Below are 22,746 nucleotides of genomic sequence, written 5' to 3'. Positions count from 1 at the left end.
GAAAAGAAACAGAAACATGACCTCTGCTCTCAAAATGTTGAAGATAAAGTAACTATGAGTAGGGATTTAAAACTCAAAATACCTACTAGAGCCAGGGAAATAAGTAAGTTACAGAGCAAAGTAAGCTGGGCTGCCAAGATTATAGGAAGTAGTGGGCACAATGGAATGCTGGAAAGCCTAGGTCCTGTCTACAGAGATGATGTTGCCAGTACTCAGCTCTAGTCATTCACCAAACATGCACTGAGTCCTTACTGTGTGTCTGGAATTATTCTAAATCCTGGGAAAGATAGTAGTAAGCCAGAAACATAAGACCCCTGCTCCTATGGGTCTCATGTTCTGGTAGGAAAACAGATAATAAATAGGGAAATGTCTGCTAATAATAACAGATGCTCTAGTTGCTGCTGTTGTTGTTCTCTTGCTAAGCTGTGTCCAACTCTTTGTGTCCCATGGACTGCAGCACGCCAGGCTCATCTGTCCTTCACTGTCTCCCAGAATTCGCTCAGATTCACGTCCGTTGAGTTGATGATGCTGTCTAACCATCTCATCCTCTGCCGCCCGCTTCTTTTGTCTTCAATCTTTCCCAGCATCAGTGAGTTGGTTCTTCCCATCATGTGGCCAAAGTATTGGAGCTTCAGTTTCAACATCAGTCCTTCCAATGAATATTCAGGATTGATTTCTAATAGGATTAACTGGTTTTATCTTCTTGCTGTCCAAGGGACTCTCAAGAGTCTTCTCCAGCACTATAATTCAAAAGCATCAATTCTTTGACACTCAGCCTTCTTTATGGTCCAACTCTCATATCCATACTTGACTACTGGAAAAATTATACCTTTGACTATACAGACCTTTGTCAGCAAGGTGATGTCTCTGCTTTTTAATACACTGTCTGGGTTTATCATAGCTTTCCTTCCAAGGAGCAAGCATCTTTCAATTTCATGGCTGCAGTCACCATCTGCAGTGATTTTGGAGGCCAAGAAAATAATATCTGTCACTGCTTCTACTTTTTCCTCTTCTGTTTGCCATGAAGTAATGGGATCAGATGCCATGATCTTTGTTTTTTGAATGTTGAGTTTTAAGCTAACTTTTTCACTCTCCTCTTTCACCCTCATCAAGAAGCTCTTTAGTTCCTCTTCACTCTCTGCCATTGGAGTGGTATCATCTGCATATCTGAGGTTGTTGATATATAAATATCAAGTTGGCAATCTTGATTCCAGCTTGTGATTCATCCAGGCCGGCATTTCACATGTACTCTGCATACAAGTTAAATAAGCAGGGTGACAGTATACAGCCTTGTCATACTTGTTTCCCAATTTTGAACCGGTTTGTTGTTCCATGTCCAGTTCTATCTGTGCATACAGGTTTCTCAGGAGACACGTAAGGTGGCCTGATATTTCCATCTCTTTAAGAATTTTCCAGTTTATTGTGATCTATATAGTCAAAGGCTTTAGTGTAGTCAATAAAGCAGAAGTTTTTCTGGAATGCTCTTGCTTTCTCCATGATGCAACAAATGTTGGTAATTTGATCTTTCATTCCTCTGCCTCTTTTAAACCCAGCCTGTACATTTGGAAGTTCTCAGTTCCTGTACTGTTGAAGCCTAGCTTGAAGGATTTTGAGCATAATCTTACTAGCATGTGAAATGAGCACAGTTGTGTAGCAGTAGGAACATTCTTTGGCATTGCCTTTCTTTGGGATTGGAATAAAAAGTGACTTTTCCAGTCCTGTGGCCACTGCTGAGCTTTCCAAATTTGTTGGCATATTGAATACAGCACTTTCAGAGCATCATCTTTTAGGATTTTAAATAGCTCAGCTAGAATTCTATCATTTCTATTAGCTTTGTTTGTAGTAATTCTTCTTAAGTCTTACTTGACTTCACAGCTCAGGATGTTTGGCTCTAGATTAGTAACCACACCATCATGGTTATCTGGGTCATTAAGACTCTTTTTGTATAATTCTGTGTATTCTTGTCACCTCTTCTTAATATCTTCTGCTTCTGTTGGGTCCTTACCATGTCTGTTCTTTATCACGCCAATCCTTGCATGAAATGTTCCCTTGATCTCTCCAATTTTCTTGAAGAGATCTCTACTCTTTCCCAATCTGTTGTTTTCCTCTATTTCTTTGCACTGTTCATTTAAGAAGGCTTTTTTGTGTCACCTTGCTGTTCTCTGGAACTCTGCATTCAGTTGGGCATCTTTTGCTTTCACCCTTGCCTTTCACTTTGCTTCTTTCCTCAGCTATTTGTAAAGCCTCCTCAGATAACCATTTTGCCTTCTTGCATTTTTATTTTTCCTTTGGAATGGTTTTGGTCACTGCCTTCTATACAATGTTATGAACCTCCGTCCATAGTTCTTCATGCACTCTATCTACCAGATCGAATCCCTTGAGTCTATACATCACCTCCACTGTATAACCATAAGGAATTTGATTTAGGTCATACATGAATGGCCTTGTGGTTTTTCATGCTTTCTTGAGTTTAAGCCTGAATTTTTCAATAAGGGGCTGATGATCTGAGCTATAGTCAGCTCCAGGTTTGTTTTTGTTGATTGTGTAGAACTTCTCCATCTTTGGCTGCAAAGAACATAATCAGCTTGATTTTGGTATTGACCATCTGGTGATGTCCATGAGTAGAGTCATAGTCATCGCTCATGTTGTTGGAAAGGGTGTTTGCTATGACTGGCATGTTCTCTTGACAAAGCTCTGTTAGCCTTTGCCCTGCTTCATTTTGTACTCCAAGGCCAAACTTGCCTGTTATTCCGTATATCTCTTGACTTCCTACTTTTGCATTCCAATACCCTATGATGAAAAGGACATCTTATTTTGGTGTTAGTTCTAGAAGATGTTGTAGGTCTTCACAGAACTGATCAACTGCTTCTTCAGCATCAGTGGTTGGGGCATAGACTTGGATTACTCTGATGCTGAATGATTTGCCTTGGAAACAAACTGAGATCATTCTGTCATTTTTGAGGTTGCAGGCAAGTACTGCATTTCGGACTCTCTTGTTAACCATGAAGCCTACTCCGTTTCTTCTAAGGGATTCTTGCCTACAGTAGTAGATATAATGGTCATCTGTATTATATTTGCCCATTCCTGTCCAGTTTAGTCCACTGATTCCTAAGATAGCGATGTTCACTCTTGCCATCTCCTGCTTGACCACATCCAATTTACCTTGATTCATGGACCTAACATTCTAGGTTCCTATGCAGCATTGTTCTTGACAGCATAGGACTTTACTTTCCACAACTGAGCATCATTTCTGCTTTGGCCCAACTGCTTCATTCTTTCTGGAACTATTAGTAATTGCCCTCTTCTCTTCTCCAGTAGCATATTAAAGATGTTTCAACATGGGGCTCATTTTCTACTGTCATATCTTTTTGCCTTTTCATACTGTTCATGGGGTTCTCGAGGCAAGAACACTGGAGTGGATTGCCATTCCCGTCTCCAGTGGACCATGTATTGTCAGAACTCGTCACTATGACCTTTCTGTCTTGGGTGGCCCTGCATGGCATGGATCATAGCTTCATTGAGTTATACAAGTCACCATGACAAGGCTGTGATTGGTGAAGGGGAGGTGTTCTAGAGAGAATTATAACAAGGTGATGTGATGCAGAAATAGGGAAGTGAATCAAGGAAGGCTACTATGAAAAGGTGGCATTTAAGGTGAGACCTGAATGATAGGAAGAGCCAGCCATGTGAAGAAAGAGGGAAGGATACGCCACACAGTATAATGGTTCTAAGGAAGGAATAAGATCACTATAGGTGAGGAGCAGCAGATGGCAGGGAGGGGATAGGAGCTTCAGAAACCAGCTTCTGGCTTGGTAGGCCAGAATGGTTGGTTGGTACATTTTTTAAGTGTCAGAGAAAGCCATTTGAGGGTCTTAATAGGGGAGAGATGGAAACTTTTATATTTTTAAAAGGTTATTCTTCGCTTGTGCTTCTAGCAGGTATCAGCTGGATACTCTAAAAGGCCTTCCTTACACAATACTACCAGGTCTTTGATATTACAGTGACCTTATTTTTTTAAATTTACTATTGGGACATAGTTGATTTACAATGTTGTGTCAGTTTCAGGTGTACAGCAAAGTGATTTAGTTATACATATTCCTATATAATTTTTCAGATGCTTTTCCATTAAGGTCATTACAGAGTACTGAGTAGAGTTCCCTGTGCTATACACTCGGTCCTTGTTGATTATCTACTTTATATATAGTGGTATCTATATATTAATCCCCATCTCCCAATTTATCCCTTCCCTGTCCACTTGGTAACCATAAGTTTGTTTGCTATATCTGTGATTCGATTTCTATTTTGTAAATAGGTTTCTTATTCCCAGCTTTTAGATTCTGCATATAAACAGTATCATACATTTGTCTTTGTCTGAAGTGAAGTGTCTTACTTCGCTCAGTATGGCAGTCTCTAAGTCGGTCCATGTCCCTGCATATGGCATTATTTCTATGGCAGTCTCTAAGTCTGTCCATGCCCCTGCATATGGCACTATTTCAGCATTTCTTATGGCTGAGTAATATCCATTGTGTCTCTGCGCCACATCTCCTTTATCTGTTCCTCTCGGTGGGCATTTAGGTTGCTTCCATGTCTTAGGTATTGCAAATAGTGCTTCAGTGAACACTGCGGTGTAGTATCTTTTTGAATTATGGTTTTCTCTAGATATATGCTCAGGAGCGGTATTGCTGGATCAAATGATAGCTCTATTCTTACTGTTTTAAAGAACCTCCACCCTGGAGAAGGAAATGGCAATCCACTCCAGTAATCTTGCCTGGAGAATTCCATGAACAGAGGAGGCTGGCAGGCTACAGTCCATGGGATTGCAGAGTCAGGCATGACTGAGCAACTGTCACTCACACTCATTCTTAATAGTGCCCTTCCTAAATACCATGGGGAATACAACTGTTTCTAGAGAAGCATTTTGAGCACTCAAAGCTTTGTTTTCTAATTGGTATTCCTCAGCCACTTGCCCACCAATTACTCCTAAGTTTCTAGCATATATCTTCTGAGAATTAATAGTGAGCAATGCAGAGTTCCAGAGAATATCAGGAAGAGACAAGAAAGCCTTCTTCAGCGATCAATGCAAAGAAATAGAGGAAAAGAACAGAATGGGAAGGACTAGAGATCTCTTCAAGAAAATTAGAGATACCAAGGGAACATTTCATGCAAAGATGGGCTCAATAAAGGACAGAAATGGTATGGACCTTACAGAAGCAGAAGATATTAAAAAGAGGTGACAAGAATACACAGAAGAACTGTACAAAAAAGATCTTCACGACCCGGATAATCACGATGGTGTGATCACTCATCTAGAGCCAGACATCCTGGAATGTGAAGTCAAGTGGGCCTTGGAAAGCATCAGTAAGAACAAAGCTAGTGGAGGTGACGGAATTCCAGTTGAGCTGTTTCAAATCCTGAAAGATGATGCTGTGAAAGTGCTGCACTCAATATGCCAGCAAATTTGGAAAACTCAGCAGTGGCCACAGGACTGGAAAAGGTCAGTTTTCATTCCAATTCCAAAGAAAGGCAATGACAAAGAATGCTCAAACTACCACACAATTGCACTCATCTCACATGCTACTAAGTAATGCTCAAAATTCTCCAAGCCAGGCTTCAGCAATATGTGAATCGTGAACTTCCAGATGTTCAAGCTGGTTTTAGAAAAGGCAGAGGAACCAGAGATCAAATTGCCAACATCCACTGGATCATGGAAAAATCAAGAGAGTTCCAGAAAAACATCTATTTCTGCTTTATTGACTATGCCAAAGCCTTTGACTGTGTGGATCACAATAAACTATGGAAAATTCTGAAAGAAATGGGAATACCAGACCACCTGACCTGCCTCTTGAGAAATCTGTATGCAGGCCAGGAAGCAACAGTTAGAACTGGACATGGAACAACAGACTGGTTCCAAATAGGAAAAGGAGTATGTCAAGGCTGTATATTGTCACCCTGCTTATTTAACTTACATGCAGAGTACATCATGAGAAACGCTGGGCTGGAAGAAACACAAGCTGGAATCAAGAGTAAGAGTGCCAGGAGAAATATCAATCACCTCAGATATGCAGATGACACCACCCTTATGGCAGAAAGTGAGTGAAGTGAAGTGAAGTGAATTCGCGTCTGACTCTTTGCGACCCCATGGACTAATAGCCTACCAGGCTCCTCCCTGCATGGGATTCTCCAAGCAAGAGTACTGGAGTGGGTTGCCATTTCTTTCTCCAGGGGATCTTCCTGACCCAGGGATCGAACCCGGGTCTTCCGCATTCTAGGTAGATGCTTTAACCTCTGAGCCACCAGGGAAGCCCCATGGCAGAAAGTGAAGAGGAACTAAAAAGCCTCTTGATGAAAGTAAAAGTGGAGAGTGAAAAAGTTGGCCTAATGCTCAACATTCAGAAAACGAAGATCATGGCATCTGGTCCCATCACTTCATGGGAAATAGATGGGGAAACAGTGGAAATAGTGTCAGACTTTATTTTTGGGGGCTCCAAAATCACTACAGATGGTGATTGCAGCCATGAAATTAAAAGATGCTTACTCCTTGGAAGAAAAGTTATGACCAACCTAGATAGCATATTCAAAAGCAGAGACATTACTTTGCTGACTAAGGTCCGTCTAGTCAAGGCTATGGTTTTTCCAGTGGTCATGTTTGGATGTGAGAGTTGGACTGTGAAGAAGGCTGAGCGCCGAAGAATTGATGCTTTTGAACTGTGGTGTTGGAGAAGACTCTTGAGAGTCCCTTGGACTGCAAGGAGATCCAACCAGTCCATTCTGAAGGAGATCAGCCCTGGGATTTCTTTGGAAGGAATGATGCTAAAGCTGAAACTCCAGTACTCTGGCCACCTCATGTGAAGAGTTGACTGTTTGAAAAAGACTCTGATGCTGAGACGGATTAGGGGCAGGAGGAGAAGGGGACGACAGAGGATGAGATGGCTGGATGGCATGACTGACTCGATGGACGTGAGTCTGAGTGAACTCCGGGATTTGGTGATGGACAGGGAGGCCTGGCGTGCTGCAATTCATGGGGTCGCAAAAAGTCGGACATGACTGAGCAACTGAACTGACTGAACTGAACTGAATGTTTCGAAGCAAGGTTTCACACTTAACCATAATTAATAGTTTATGTCTGCATATGCTCTAGTTTTGGAGGATGGTGATACATTTGATAGGAGATAGTATTTAGATTAGCCCTTGTTAGGTGCATTTTGATACATTTTTAGCTTCTCAGTAAAAGGTGATTTCATGCTTCAGTGAATTCTTCACAGATTTTTAAAATAATATATATGTGTAAATACAAGTATTTTACTAGAAAGCAAGTATCTTTAAGGAATTCCAGGTGTATAACATGGCCCCATAACTTTCTTCGTAAGTAAGGAGGCTAGATAAATGGTGCTTGATAATAATGTACTCCACCTCCTATTGGAAAATTAACATTATTTACTAAGAAGGAACTAGGCGAATAGAGGGCAGAGATTTGCATTGCTGAAGAGTCAAAAAACCACTGAAAATATTTTCTACATGCAAAAAGGAAACATGTATATTGAGAGCAAAGAGAAGAACAAGTGAAGGTGCATGATAAAGCCTTTTTTTAATGATGAAAACTTAATGGTTCATTAGTGCATCTAGAGCTTAATTTCTAACAGGCAAGCTGGGGATTTTAGGTACAACGATCCAGTTTAGTTTCTCAAAGCCTAGCTGCTATAGTCACAGTATAGGATCTCTTCCTATTAGACTGCTACTGCACTGAAAGGTTGCAGCTTCCTAGAGTTCTTTTTAAAAACAAACTATGGTTATATTTAAGTTGTTGCTTTGAGGGAACCAAAGAACCTAAAATAGCCCCTGACCAGTATTGCTCTGAGGTCTCAAGTGTTATTTCTCTGAGAAACTTTGTACATGGTACAGGAGTTTAAGAGTAGCATTGTCTTCTTGCCTTAATTTCTGTACTGGGAATTTCAGCAAATAAACTATGATGAGGAATTCAAAAAATAAAATAAAGAAACTCCACACTTGTCTCCGTACTGGCTGTACCAATTTACATACCCACCAATAATGTAGGAGGGTTCCCACACTCTCTCCAGTCTATTGTTTGTAGACTTATTGATGATGGCCATTCTGACCAATGTGAGGTGATACCTCATTGTAGTTTTGATATGCATTTCTCTAATAATCAGTGATGTTGAGCATCTTTTCATATGTTTTTTGGCCATCTGTATGAGTTCTCTGGGGAAATGTCTGTTTAGATCTTCCACTCAATTCTTTGATTGGGTTGTTTCTTTTTTCATATTGAGCTGCATGAGCTATTTCTATATTTTGGAGAATAATCCTGTGTCAGTTGCTTTGTTGGTAAATATTTTCTTCTATTCAGTAGGTTGTCTTTTTGTTTTGTTTATGGTTTCCTTTGAAATGCAAAAGCTTTTAAGCCTAGTTAGGTCCCATTTGTTTACTTTTGTTATAATGAGCTTAGTTTTAGTACATAGCTTGGCTTGCAAGGAAGTAAGAGAAATCCCAAAGGCATAAAAAAAGAAAAAGAATAAAAAGGAGCATAAAGTAAAAGCAAATGCAAAATCCATATATTGGAGAAAGGAATGGGAGGTTAAGCTTTGGGCTGCTGGAAGTAGATGGGCTAAATTTGAGAATCCCCACACCCTAAACCAGTATCCTTGAAGATGACTACAACCTTAGATAAGCGTAGCCCAGGAAGAATATTCAAGCTAGCAAAGCAAAGAAACCTATCAAGAACTCTGTCTCCACACTGATTCTAGATAGGGTGAAAAAGAGAAGAGAAAAAGAGGAATAGACACTCTCTGAAATTTTTAACCCATGAAATTGGCCAACTCTAATCTGGAATTCAATCTTACAGACTCTGGATAGTCAAAAGAAACTCCAAACCAAGATATCTGTGAATTTGCTAGAATACCGGTAGCTGGCTCAGCAATTATGCTCAGCAGAGTAAGTGCTCACAAAATTACTAAACACACAAATAAACCATCAGACAGAATCATCAGAAATAATTAACAACATATTTATTGCCTCACAGATTTTAGATATTGAAATCACCAGATAGAGAATGTAAATAATCACATTTTATATATAAAAGAAATAAAAGTGGTTTCTAAAAATATATATAAAGAATCCATTGGCTATAACCAGATAGATGTGAAGAAAAATGCTTAGAAAAATATGATCACTGAAATTTAAAATATGTTTGTAAATTAAATGTACATTAAGTATAACTGAAGAGGAAAGTTGTGAGCTAGAAGATGAATCTAAAGAAACTACCCAGAATTAAATACCCAAAGCCAAGGGGTCGGAAAATGAAAAGAGGTTCAGAATCAGGGAAGATATATATGTCTAATTAGAGTTCCAGTAGGAGATAAAGACTAAGGGATAGGTAATATTTGAATCCAAGTTGTTTGAAAAATTGCCATAAATGATGAAAAATATGAATCCACACATATAGGAATCATAAAAGATATCAAGCAAGATAAATGAAAAGTAAATTCAAACATAACAGTAAAACTGCAGGCCATAGAGGAACTACCAAAAAAGTAACTAAAGAGAAGTGGATACCATCTACAAAGGAATGATTTCTGTACTGATAATAAATCCCAGAGATATCAGCATAACATATTCAAAGTGCTGAAGTAAAATCGTTGTCAGCCTAAAACTGTTTCAGCAAAATATTTTTATTATATTTTTAAAAATTGAAGTATAGTTGATATAAAATTTTATACATCAAAACTGTTTTTGAAGACCAAAAGTGGAATACAGTCATTCAGATAAACAAAACCTAAGGGGATTTACTCACAATAAACTAACACAGAAAAAATTTCTGAAAATGAGTCAACAAGTAATATTTGATATTCAAAAACGAATAGAGACCAAAGAAATTGGGACATACATGAGTAAATCTAAACAAATATAGTACAAAATAATAATAAAACATCTAAATTGTGGGATTAAGAAAGACAGCTAAAATATTGGATAACAATAGCATGTTAATTAAGATGAGATGATCAGAGTTTAAGAAATGTGTCTTAATTGGGAAGAGAGCTGAGATATAGATGAATAATAGCTAGCCACTATAATGCACCAGGCGTATGTAGTAACTCATTTAACCTTCATAACAAATTTCTGAGTTAGATATTATAGTTATCCTCAGTTTACAGATGAAGTGGCAAAGAAAGTGGTCACACAGCTTGTAAGCAAAGAGCTGGGTTCAAACTCAGGTAAAATCACTCCAAAGTGGATCCACCATGTAGTATTCGGTGCTGTTTTTAGAAAGTTAAATAGCAATGATAAAAATTTTAAGTAACAATAGAATATATAGCTTCAATGAGGGGAAGTAGAATAAGAAAGAAAAAACACTAAGTCAATACAGAAGAAGGCCCCCCCAAAAAAGCAAACAGAAAAATGTAGAAAAAGCAGATTTTTAAAAAGAAACTGGTAATCTCCCACAAAGAAAGTAACTATCAAACTTTCAATGAACAATCTATTTACTTAAATTTAATACACAGTTATCCAGAGGCTAGATAGAAGCAATGCCTCTAAAACTCATTTTGAGGACAGTTTGAAAAAGGAAAGCTATGGACCCATTTATATGTTAATAAGAATAGCTTTCTAAAATATTTTTATTTAAATCACCACATAAAGAGGCTAAAACAGAAAAACCGTATTATTACCTGATAAGTACAAAAAAATCATTTGATGAAACTCATTGATGATAACAAGAAATTTTACAAAACTAGGAATGAGGAAAATTTTCCTTTACCTAAGAAACAATTTCTACCAAATAAGATACTTCTGCTTGAAATTATCACATATAAAAAGTAGTCCCTTAAAATAAAGAATAAGACAGATAAGCCCACCGTCACTATCTGTCAACACTGCATTATCTTCGCCAGCAGAGTAAAACAAAAAATAGAAGTAAAAGGGGTAAGAATTTGAAAAGAAAAATGAAACTGCCTCATCATTTTTTAATTATAACTGCCCTCATAAAAGATACAGGTAAAATTTATTAGAATCTATAAGAGATTCATTAAATGACTAGATTTAAGATCAATATATAAAATTATATTTCTTAAAAAAAAAACTGGGGAAATAAAAGAGAAAACTCAAGTGCTTTTCCTGCCTATTCTGTATAAACTGTTCCATTGGATAACCAGCTAGTAGATAAAAAGAAGCATCTCAGTTATTTAAAGTAATCCATAAAAGCAAAGTGGGAGAAATAGAATATTGTCTTTTTGCAACTGACAGTTAATGAGTCTAAACACTGAATATCAGTGGCTGCGGATATTTTTTAAAAAGAGAGAAAACCAGAGTTCCTGAAGAAAAAACATAAAGGAATCAAACCTAATTCTAATGGAGCATCTGGACTGAGCTGCCAGTTTCTAGGAAATACAGAGGACACAGGAACATGATAGACTACATCACACGTGTGCAAACAGCGAAATCCAGATTGCGAAACTGTGTCCAACAGACTGAGTTCTGCAACAGATGAGGTGTAAGGAAAAGAAAGGATGGAGGGGGAATCTGTAAATTAAGAGAGTTAAAAGACGTAACAAGGTGTTTAAAAAAAAGACTGGCGAACTACAGTACAGCATAAGAAATGCAAGAGAGAGAGTGCTGTGAAAGTCAGGAGAGCAGTCATCTTGCAGGAAGAGAGGGGAGCCTGACTTGTATGGGGCATATAGAGGGACTTGTGATATGACTGGAAAAGTTCTGTCTCTTGACCCAGATGGTTGCTAGTGTAGCCACCTTATAGTTATTCACTAAGCAGCCATGAAATTAAAAGACGCTTACTCCTTGGAAGGAAAGTTATGACCAACCTAGATAGCATATTCAAAAGCAGAGACATTACTTTGCTGACTAAGGTCTGTCTAGTCAAGGCTATGGTTTTTCCAGTGGTCATGTATGGATGTGAGCGTTGGACTGTGAAGAAAGCTGAGCGCCGAAGAATTGATGCTTTTGAACTGTGGTGTTGGAGAGGACTCTTGAGAGTCCCTTGGACTGCAAGGAGATCCAACCAGTCCATCCTGAAGGAGATCAGCCCTGGGATTTCTTTGGAAGGAATGATGCTAAAGCTGAAACTCCAGTACTTTGGCCACCTCATGTGAAGAGTTGACTCATTGGAAAAGACTCTGATCCTGGGAGGGATTGGAGGCAGGAGGAGAAGGGGACGACAGAAGATGAGATGGCTGGATGGCATCGCGGACTCAATGGACGCGAGTCTGAGTGAACTCCGGGAGTTGGTGATGGACAGGGAGGCCTGGCGTGCTGCAATTCATGGGGTCGCAAAGAGTCAGACACGACTGAGCGACTGGACTGAACTGAACTGAAGCTCTGCATTTGTTTAATTTACTTTACAATTTAGAAGTTTTTTAAAGTTTTTTTTTTTTACAGCTACATTGCTCTATCATGCAGCAAGCAATTAAAAAATATAATTTAAAAAAAACGTTAACATAACTTATGATACCCAAGAATACATCAAGCAAAATATATATAGAACATTTATGGAGGAAATTATATAATGTCAGTGAAAAATTTGAAAGAAAATGTTTTCAAGTATAGAGGTATATTCACTGAGAGGAAAACTCAATATCATAAAGATTTGATTCTCCCCAAATTGGTTGTTATTAGGAGACAATTTTACATGAGCCTCTTGTGTTTCTGAACATCTTGTGAACAGAGACATTGACTACTTTTTTCTAGGCTGTCTTTTCAAGACTCTGTATAGCTAACAACCTGGGAAGACAGAGATACGTTCTTCCTACAGAATAAGAGAGTAGGTTTGTTTATGGTTTTCTAAGAAGATAATGTATCCCTAGTGGGCTTCCCAGGTGGCACTAACGGTAAAGAACGTGCCTGCCAATGCAGGAGACATTAAGAGACACAGGTTCAATCCCTAGGTCAGGAAGATCCCCCGGAGGAGGGCATGGCAACCCACTCCAGTGTTCTTGCCTAGGAAATCCCATGGACAGAGGAGCCCGGTGGGCTATGGTCCATGGGGCTACAGAGTCGGACACACTGAAGCGACTCAGCACACCCTGGGGTAAAGATCAGGCTGACTCACTGCCCATTATAAAAGATTCAGGTTCTCAAACTTCATTTCCTTTCCCATAACACAACCCATTGCACTGCAGGTTCCACCCAGCCCTCTTCTCATGCCCTCTGTCTGGGAATATGACAAAAGAAACCAACACCCAACACGCTGTTTGCTGTGTTGTGAGTAATAAATCCTGTCCTTTGTCTGAGATCCCGGAGTCTCGTGTATTCTGCCAGTGTCAACAAGACTGTGGCAGGCTAGCTTCTCCATTTGCAAGTAGGATAAGTCTCAGACCCTTCACAGTTCTTCACAGTTAGCCACTTGGAGAAAAAAAGAAATTGGATATCTATTCATATTGTACACAAAATTCTATTCCAGGTGAATTAAGGGTTTAACTGTAAAAGCAAAAATTTAACTTTTGGTAGAAAATATAACCGAGGAAAGCAGGAAAGATTTATTGAACAAAACACAAAAATCATAAGGGAAATAATCAATAAACACAATAAACAACTAGATTAAAAAGACTTCTGTTCATCAAAATATTCCATAAGGAAAACTAAAAGCCACAAACTGGTTCAGTTCAGTTCAGTCGCTCAGTCATGTCTGACTCTTTGCGACCCCATGAACCGTAGCACACTAGGCCTCCCTGGCCATCACCAACTCCCAGAGCCTACACAAACTCATGTCCATTGAGTCAGTGATGCCATCCAACCATCTTATCCTCTGTCATCCCCTTCTCCTCCTGCCATCAATCTTTCCCAGCATCAGGGTCTTTTCAAATAAGTCAACTCTTCGCATCAGGTGGCCAAAGTATTGGAGTTTCAGCTTCAACATCAGTCCTTCCAATGAACTCCCAGGACTGATCTCCTTTAGGATAGACTGGTTGGATCTCCTTGCAGTCCAAGGGACTCTCAAGAGTCTTCTCCAACACCACAGTTCAAAAGCACCAATTCTTCAGTGCTCCGCTTTCTTTATAGTCCAACTCTCACATCCATACATGACTATTGGAAAAACCATAGCCTTGACTAGATGGACCTTTGTTGGCAAAGTAATGTCTCTACATTTTAATATGCTATCTAGGTTGGTCATAACTTTCCTTCCAAGGAGCAAGCGTCTTAATTTCATGGCTGCAATCACCATCCACAGTGATTTTGGAGCCCCCAAAAATAAAGCCTCACACTGTTTCCATTGTTTCTCCATCTATTTCCCATGAAGTGATGGGACTGGATCCCATGATCTTTGTTTTCTGAATGTTAAGCTTGAAGCCAACTTTTTCACTGTCCTCTTTCACTTTCATCAAGAGGCTTTTTAGTTCCTCTTCACTTTCTGCCATAAGGGTGGTGTCATCTGCATATCTGAGCTTATTGATATTTCTCCCGGCAATCTTGATTCCAGCTTGCGCTTCTTCCAGTCCAACGTTTCTCATGATGTACTCTGCATATAAGTTAAATAAGCAGGGTGACAATATACAGCCTTGACATACTCCTTTTCCTATTTGGAACCAGTCTGTTGTTCCATGTCCAGTTCTAACTGTTGCTTCCTGACCTGCATACAGGTTTCTCAAGAGGCAGGTCAGGTGGTCTGATATTCCCATCTCTCTCAGAATTTTCCACAGTTTATTGTGATCCACACAGTCAAAGGCTTTGGCTTAGTCAATAAAGCAAAAATAGATGTTTTTCTGGAACTCTCTTGCTTTTTCAATGATCCAGCAGATGTTGGCAATTTGATCTCTGGTTCCTCTGCCTTTTCTAAAATCAGCTTGAACATCTGGAAGTTCACAGTTCACATATTGCTGAGGCCTGGCTTGGAAATTTTTGAGCATTACTTTACTAGCGTGTGCTGCTGCTGCTGCTGCTAAGTCGCTTCAGTCGTGTCCGACTCTGTGTGATGATGAGTGCAGTTGTGTGGTAGTTTGAACATTCTTTGGCATTGCCTTTCTTTGGGATTGGAATGAAAGCTGCCCTTTTCCAGTCCTGTGGCCACTGCTGAGTTTTCCAAATTTGCTGACATGCTGAGTGCGCACTTTCACAGCATCATCTTTCAGGATTTGAAACAGCTCAACTGGAATTCCATCACCTCCACTAGCTTTGTTTGTAGTGATGCTACAAACTGGTAGAAAGTATTTATTGGTAAGAAATAATAATACTGAATATATAAGGACTCGAAAATCAACTTCCGGAAAGCAAAAAAATGGAAAAGAATGAGCAAAAGATATGTACAGGAACTTAATAGAAAAAGAAACAAATGGTACACACACTGAAGGATACTCAACTTCCTTAGTAATTCTAAAATTAATTGCACAATGATAATATCTATTTTATTGGCATAAATTTAAAGCACTACTATGATGTACAGCAATAGGGCTTCTTATGCTGTTGGTAAAGTAAAATTTGATATAATCACTTTGAAAAATAAGATGTCAGTATGTTATAAAATTGAGCATTTTACATATACTAAATCAATTCTATTTCTAGGTATATATGCCTGAGACATTCTTAACTATAAGCACCAAAAAATGTACAAAAATGGAAAATACAAATATTTATCATCAGAGAATATATAAATAGTGGATTTATTTATGTGGATAATCAATTTATTAAATGTTATTAATGAATACTATAATTATGGAAATGAATAAACCTAAGTAATATCAACATAAATGATTACATTATATTAGATGTATACTTTTGAGTGGGAAAAACACAAGCTAAGCAGGTACACTATGGCTCCATTTTTATAAATCTCAAAAACAAAACTAACCTCTTTATTATTTAGTGATATATGCCTATTTGGTAAACCTATAAAGATTTAAGTACAGGAATGATAAAAACAAATCTCACAATTGTGATCACTTCTGGAGAGCTAGGGGAGGTTATCATCAAGGAAAGATATACAGGAAACTTAATAGTTCCAGATCTTAATTAAGTGGAAGACATGCATATACATAGATGTATTTCAATGACGATGTCAGCATTTTATGAAAAACAAATTTTTAGATGGAACCACTAATTGAGTCTCTACTTGATTATGTACAAACAGTAAATATTCTTTTGTCTATTTTAAAAAGATTCCTTTCTTTTAAACTGGAAGTAAATCTATATCTGTTAGAAATAATGTAGCCAAAATGCTGTGAATCTGAAGAATTTTGTTGCCAACATTTTATAGCAAGTATATAAACCAAAGTTATTTGAGTTTTTAAAAATGCAAAATAGTATGAACAAAACTTGCACTATACCAAATTTGAACATCTAGTGAGAGTTACAGTCATCCTAAATTTTCTGCATCGTGGTTTTTTTTTGCATTCACTTTTTACTTTTATTAAAGGTTCAAAACATATATATATATACACAGACACACATGTTACATTTTTGCATCAAATGTCATCTAATGAAATAAGATAAAACAAGTTGAATATTTAAAAAGATAGCTGATAGTTGTGAGGAAAACAGTAGTAACAGGGTCATGGGGGGAAGGCTATTTCAGTGGTCAAGGTAAGAGAAGGTAGTGGCTTAAACTAGAATAGTCAGTGGAGATGGGAAAAGGTGGATACATATGGGATGGTGTTGCAGATTGGGTTCCCTGGGAAGCTGACTCTTAAGAGAGTGAGATCGGGGTGAAATAAGTGTATTATTTAGGGCACCTGGGGTCAACACCCATGGCAGGGAAGTAGAGGGAAAGGAAGGAAGCAGGCTGGGCAGAAGGAGAAGCTGGGCTGTGAGGCAGTCTCAGTGAAGCCTCAGCTGATTCCCTGGGGTGGGGGTGGGAAGGACACTGAAGCTGGGATGGCTTTCCAGAGTAACCCTGTGTTAGGAGTTAGGCCGCAAACATCCGTCTCTGTATGGCTTCTTGCCACTAGGAAAGGGGGTGACCTTGAGTGAGGTAGCTCTTTCCAGGTGAGGGCAATTTCCAGAGAGGGCAGAGGGCTGTGAGTTGTCAGCACACCCAGCAGCTGTGGGCATACATCCCCTTGTCCCCTCTGCTGGGCACGTCACAGCATCCACTACAGATGTGTGTTTCGGGAACAGCATTAAATGTGGGAAGAGGGTTACTGGTTTTTTGCTTTCAGAGCAGATGGTGGCGCCATTTACTGAGGTAGGAAGAAGAGGAGAAGGAAGAGGTTTGGAAGACAGAAATCCAAACATGTGACAGTGAAGTTCAAAATGCTTATTAAAAATTCAGAAGGCAGTGGCAAATTAGGCAGGCAGTTAGATGTGGACATGTGGACTCTTAAAGAGAAGTCCAAGTTAGAAAAAAAAGTTAGTAGACATGGTAAATAGATGGCTTTTAACGCTCTGAGACTGCATAGGCTAATTTAGGAAGAATGTACAAATAAAGAGGACCCTGAGCCAGTCCCAACCACCCTGACTTAAGAAGTGAGACAGAGGACAGGAGCCAGCAAAGGAGAGTGAGAAGAGCTCACAACATGGGATATAATGAGAGCCAGGAGGAGGGAAAAAGTATTTCAAGAGGTAAAAGTGGTTGTGTCAAATGCTACTGAAAGGTGGGGTAGGACAAAACTGAGAAGAGACCACTAGATTTGGAAACTATGGGGGTTACTAATGACACTGACAAGAGCACTCTTTGTGGAATAATAGATATGTAAGTATTGAATTAGGGGGAAAGATTGAAACTGAGAAGGTGGAGACAGCTTTATAGACAACTTTTACAAGAGGGCCACTGTAGCCATTTGAATCTGAGACACTGGGGTCGGCTGCTTAGCTTTCCTAGTTTCTCAAGACAAGGCAGAATTGTTTTTATAATGTCAGTTGTCCAATAAGTTGGTATATTGTTCAGCACAGCGCAGAGCAACATTATGAGGGTCAAAAGCACATCTCAGAGTCAGGTACAGCCAACGGGTTATGAGTTTCTGACTTCCAGCAAGAGGGTGAACTCTCACAAAGTAAGCTGAGTATCATGGCAGAGCATGCTCTAGGACAGAGTGCAGGGAACTTGGGCAGGCTAGAAAGGGTAGAAAGTTGGGTAAGTTTCCCTTAAAATGGCCCTACATAGGAAGGCAAGCCTCAGATGGACTTTCTCAAGGTCAAGATTGAAAGAGGAGGGAGGAAAAATTGCTGGCAAACATTTGTGGTTACATCACCGATCCTCTGATGTAACACTTACATTTGATTTCTGTGTGGCCCTCTCATTGATGGTATTTAGGTAGGACAGCCAGATTGTCAATGGCTTTTCATTGCAGCTGCTTTGAAGTTTGGACTTTATTCTACAGACAGTAGGAAACCACTGAAAGTTTTGCAGGGGAAAGATCTAATCAAAGTGAGTTTTTAACAGGATTATTTCTTCAGCAGTGAGCAGGAGTCAAGCAAAGCTAGGTTAGGAGCAGAAGGTCCACACAGGAGATCCTCCTGGTTGTGGAAATGGAGACAAAGGGGTGCCGATTGATGGGTATGTGGCAGTAGAGAACAAAGGCAATGCTCAGGTTTCCAGTCTATGTTATTGGGTGTGTGTGTGTGTGTGTGTGTGTGTGTGTGTGTGTGTGTGTGTGTATGAATGACAACAGACTTAGGTGGGCTGACATTTCAAAAGCAATAGTAGCCCATATATGATGGCACGATACAGCTTACAAGTACTTTCACATCCATTATCTCATTTGCCCTCACAACACCATTGTGAGCTATTATTATGTCCATTTAACAAACACAGAATCTGAGACTCAGAGAGGTTAAATGATTTGCCCATAAGGTCACAAAGGACGGGCTTGTCACTCTGTGCTTTGACAGTGCCCTCCAGATGTATTCTGACTCTCGGTGGCCTATGGGCTGGAGTCAGCCTGTGTGTGCCTTTTGAAAGGCATGTCCTGAAATTTCCGTTTCTTGGAGGTGTTAGCTCGATTCCATTTCTCTGATGCCAGTTCCCTGTGAACTTTCTGGAAGAGGCTATAATATGCATATGATAGCTTGAGAGGAAAAAAAAAAAAAAAAGTAAGTTTCCCATTTTGACTCTAGGCCTTCTCTAAAATAAAACATTAATCCTCTCTCCTAAGCAGGATACCAGTTAGATTATTAAAATTCACCCTATGAAAGCCAAATCTTGGTGAGCTGAGATGAGAAAATGTGTTTACCTCACCTTTCACTGCCTGCCACTTTCTCAAATAAAAAGCTGGGAATTCCCTTCTGGTGGGTGAGATCTATTTCATTGTCTTAACCACAAGTCGACAGACCCAGGGGCTTAGGTGCTAAACCAACCTGTAGGTCAATTCTGACTTCTTGGATTACTTAAACACTGGGTTTTTCTCTGGCATTAACTGAAAGGAACTTCCCCAAGGACTAAACTGACAGCCTTGTTTTCATTTATGGACTAAAGGCTGATTCTTATCCAAACCAAGGTGGTGGACTGAAAGACTGTCAGAAGTATGCAGATGTGATGTCACCTTGCTGATGGCAGTTTCCCAAGTCAAAATACTTAGAACCTTGTCTTTCTCCAAAGCAGGAATTTCTAAAATCTTAGAAGTGTCTTTCCTTATAAAAGTCTTTACACTTTTCAGGTCTTTTACCTTTAAAAACCTTGTGAATTCTCTTCTTGGTAATTAAAATCCATCTTGAATTAAATACAGTTGCCCTGATCTTATCAAAAATGATGGTGCTTTCCTAGAGCTTCATTTTCAGAGTTAGAGAGCAGTTAGATTTTTAAACATTGATTTGTACTGCCATCTAGTGATACATTTCATTGCAAATTTCAACACCTTAGAGCACATTTCTGTAGGTCCGCTGAGTTACCCCTAAATATCGTAGAACTGAGGATTTATGTTGCAGATAGAAAGCAAATTAGCTCCTCTACATAGCATACAAGGCTAAAAAATATTTTAACATAGATATAGAAGGGGGTGCCCAAGAGAGCTTCTCTTAAACCACAGAGCCTTGGATTAGCCTTTTTATTTATATCTTTGATTTTAACGATAATTATCCTACATAAATTGTTTACTCCTCCTAGGTAAAGAAATTCAATCCTGACTGACTAATTTAATGGTCACTCCGGTTGGAAAAGTAGAATTGCATACAGTTAAACACAAAAGCTACATTATGTTATCTGGGTTCAAATCCTGGCTTAGAACTTGCAACCTGTGTGCCCTTGGAGAGTTATGAAACACTCCCAGGCCTCAGTTTCCTAATCTACAAAAGAAGGATAATAATCAAATCTATCTCACAGAGTCATGCAAGACACTACACCCAGCACAGAAACTGCCACAAAGGAGAGGCTCAGTGGGAACACAAGGTACCATTGTGCTGGTAGATCCCAGGCAGCCTAATTTGCATAGCCCCCCAGGATGCAGAGATAGAACAGCCTGCCCCACTCCATTAGCAGGCAGATCTGGACATGAGGAAGATCCAAGGTCAGATCTCTGGTCACTAGAATTACTGTATGATCCGATAATTCTAGGTAAATACCTGAACGAATTGAAAATAGAGACTAAAACAGATTTTGTACCCCAGTGCTCATCACAGTATTATTCACAGTAGCCAAAAGGTGGAAATAACCCAAATATTCATCAGCAAATGCATGGATAGACAAAATGAGATATATATTAATGCATCAATGAAACATTGCTGCTGCTGCTGCTAAGACACTTCAGTCGTGTCCAACTCTGTGCGACCCCATAGATGGCAGCCCACCAGGCTCCTCTGTCCATGGGATTTTCCAGGCAAGAGTACTGGAGTGGGTTGCCATTGCCTGTTCCTCAATGGAACACTGTTCAGCCTTAAAAACAAATGAAATTTGGATGCATGTGTGAATGACGTTGGAAACATTGTCAGAGACAAAAAGATAAATGCTGTCTGATTGCACAATATATGTTATCTATAATAGTAAAATCTGCAGAAACAGAAAGTAGAATGATAGCAGCAGCTGGTGGAAAGAGGCAAAGGGGAATTATTATTTAATGGATACAGAGTTCCAGTTCAGGATGATAAGAAAAAAGCTCTGGATATGAAATAGTGATCTTGGTTGCACAGTAGTGTGAATGTACCTAATGTCAGTGAATTGTGCACTTAAAGATGGTTAAAATGGACTGTGAAAAACAGTATGGTGGGTTCTCAAAAAACTAGAACTACTATATGATCCAGCAATTTCACTCCTGGGTATATATCCAAAAAAACAAAACACTAATTTGAAAAGATAAATGTGCCCCAATATTCACAGCAGCATTTACAGTTGCCAAGTATGGAAGCAAGCAAACTGTCTATCAACAGATGAATGAATAAAGAAAATATGTACACACACACACACACACACTCACACACACATGCATACGTACAATGGAATGCTGCTCAGCCAAAGAAAAGATTGAAATTTTGCCATTTGCTGCAACATAGACGGACTTAGAGGGCATTGACTAAGTGAAATAAGTCAGAGAACGACAAAGAGTCTATGATATCACTTACATTTACAATCTAAAAAAATACACCAAACTAGTGAATATATGAAACACAAGCAGACTCACAGATACAGAGAACAAACTAGCGTTTACCAATGGGAGAGGGAATCAGGAGGGGCAATACAGGGGAAGGGGATTAATAGGTAAAAACAATTGTATATAAAATAAGCTACAGTGATTTATCGTACAGCAGAGGGAATATAGCCAATATTTTGTAATAACTGTAAATATAGTATAACCTTTAAAAATGTGAATTTTATATATATTACATACTTATAACATATAATATTGTACCTCCAACTATACTTCAATGTAAAAAATTTTAAAGAAGAAATAATAAACCATGCTGGAATATGGAATGTGCTGGGAGATACTGAGAAGGTGGTTCTTGAGTTGGCCTCAAGACTAAGCCAGCTTTAAATGATCTAGGGAGGAGAGAGGAGGGGTGAAATGCGAGGGCCCAGCCTGTGCTGAACATGTGGGGAAATTGGAAGGACAACCTTGACGGCTTCTTGCCACAAAGACTCTGCCACCAGTAATGATTTCATTCTATTAAATAAGAAACAAAATAATAAAACAAATAATGGCTAACCTAAGGTAATGCTAAAGACTTTGTGTTTATTATCTTGCTTAACCCTCATAACATCATGAGGTGTGCGTGTACTAAGTTGCTTCAGTTGTGTTAGACTCTGTGCAACCCTGAGGACTGCAGCCTGCCAGGCTTCTCTGTCCATGGGATTCTGCAGGCAAGAATACTGGACTGGGTTGTCATGCCCTCCTCCAGGGGATCTTCCCGACCCAGGGATCGAACCTGCGTCTCTTACATCTAACCTGCATTGGCAAGTGGGTTCTTTACCACTAGGGCCACTTGGAAATATCATGAGGTAGAACTGTACCTCAACCCATTCTACAGAGGACTAAACTGAAGCTCAGAGAAATTCAGTAACTTGCCCAAGAGCATGTTGCTAGAGAACAGCAAAGTTCCAGACCCTGGCTCTTAACTGCTGGATTCAACTTCCTCTAGTTAATCAGTGACACAGTTTTCACTGTTGGCATTTCCCCACCACCTAGATAACCGAACAGAAAGTAAACTAATTTTAAATTAGCTCCAGTTAATATTAAATAATAAAGCATTATCTGAATTAGTCTCAAAGTGATGATTCTTAACCTTTGGGAGTGAGAGTCCCCTCTGAAAATCTGACATCAGTTAAAGACCCTCATCCAGAAATATGTGCATATACACACAAAGTCTGCTTTGAACTTCAGGGACTTCCTGAAGCCCTGGAACAGCCCTAAGTTACCACTTCTTGACCTC

The 22,746-nt window shown here is 39.2% G+C and overlaps 1 protein-coding gene across 1 annotated transcript in view; it reads left to right on the top strand.

The window, feature by feature from the left end:
• The window catches only part of LHFPL3 (lipoma HMGIC fusion partner-like 3), a 640,749-nt gene that overhangs the window by 597,285 nt on the left and 20,718 nt on the right, over window positions 1–22,746 (top strand). The gene's annotated exons all lie outside the window — the stretch shown is intronic.

Source organism: Capra hircus, chromosome 4 (assembly GCF_001704415.2).
Source record: "Capra hircus breed San Clemente chromosome 4, ASM170441v1, whole genome shotgun sequence".
Lineage (NCBI taxonomy): Eukaryota > Metazoa > Chordata > Mammalia > Artiodactyla > Bovidae > Capra > Capra hircus.
This window is presented reverse-complemented; position numbering and strand designations above follow the sequence as displayed.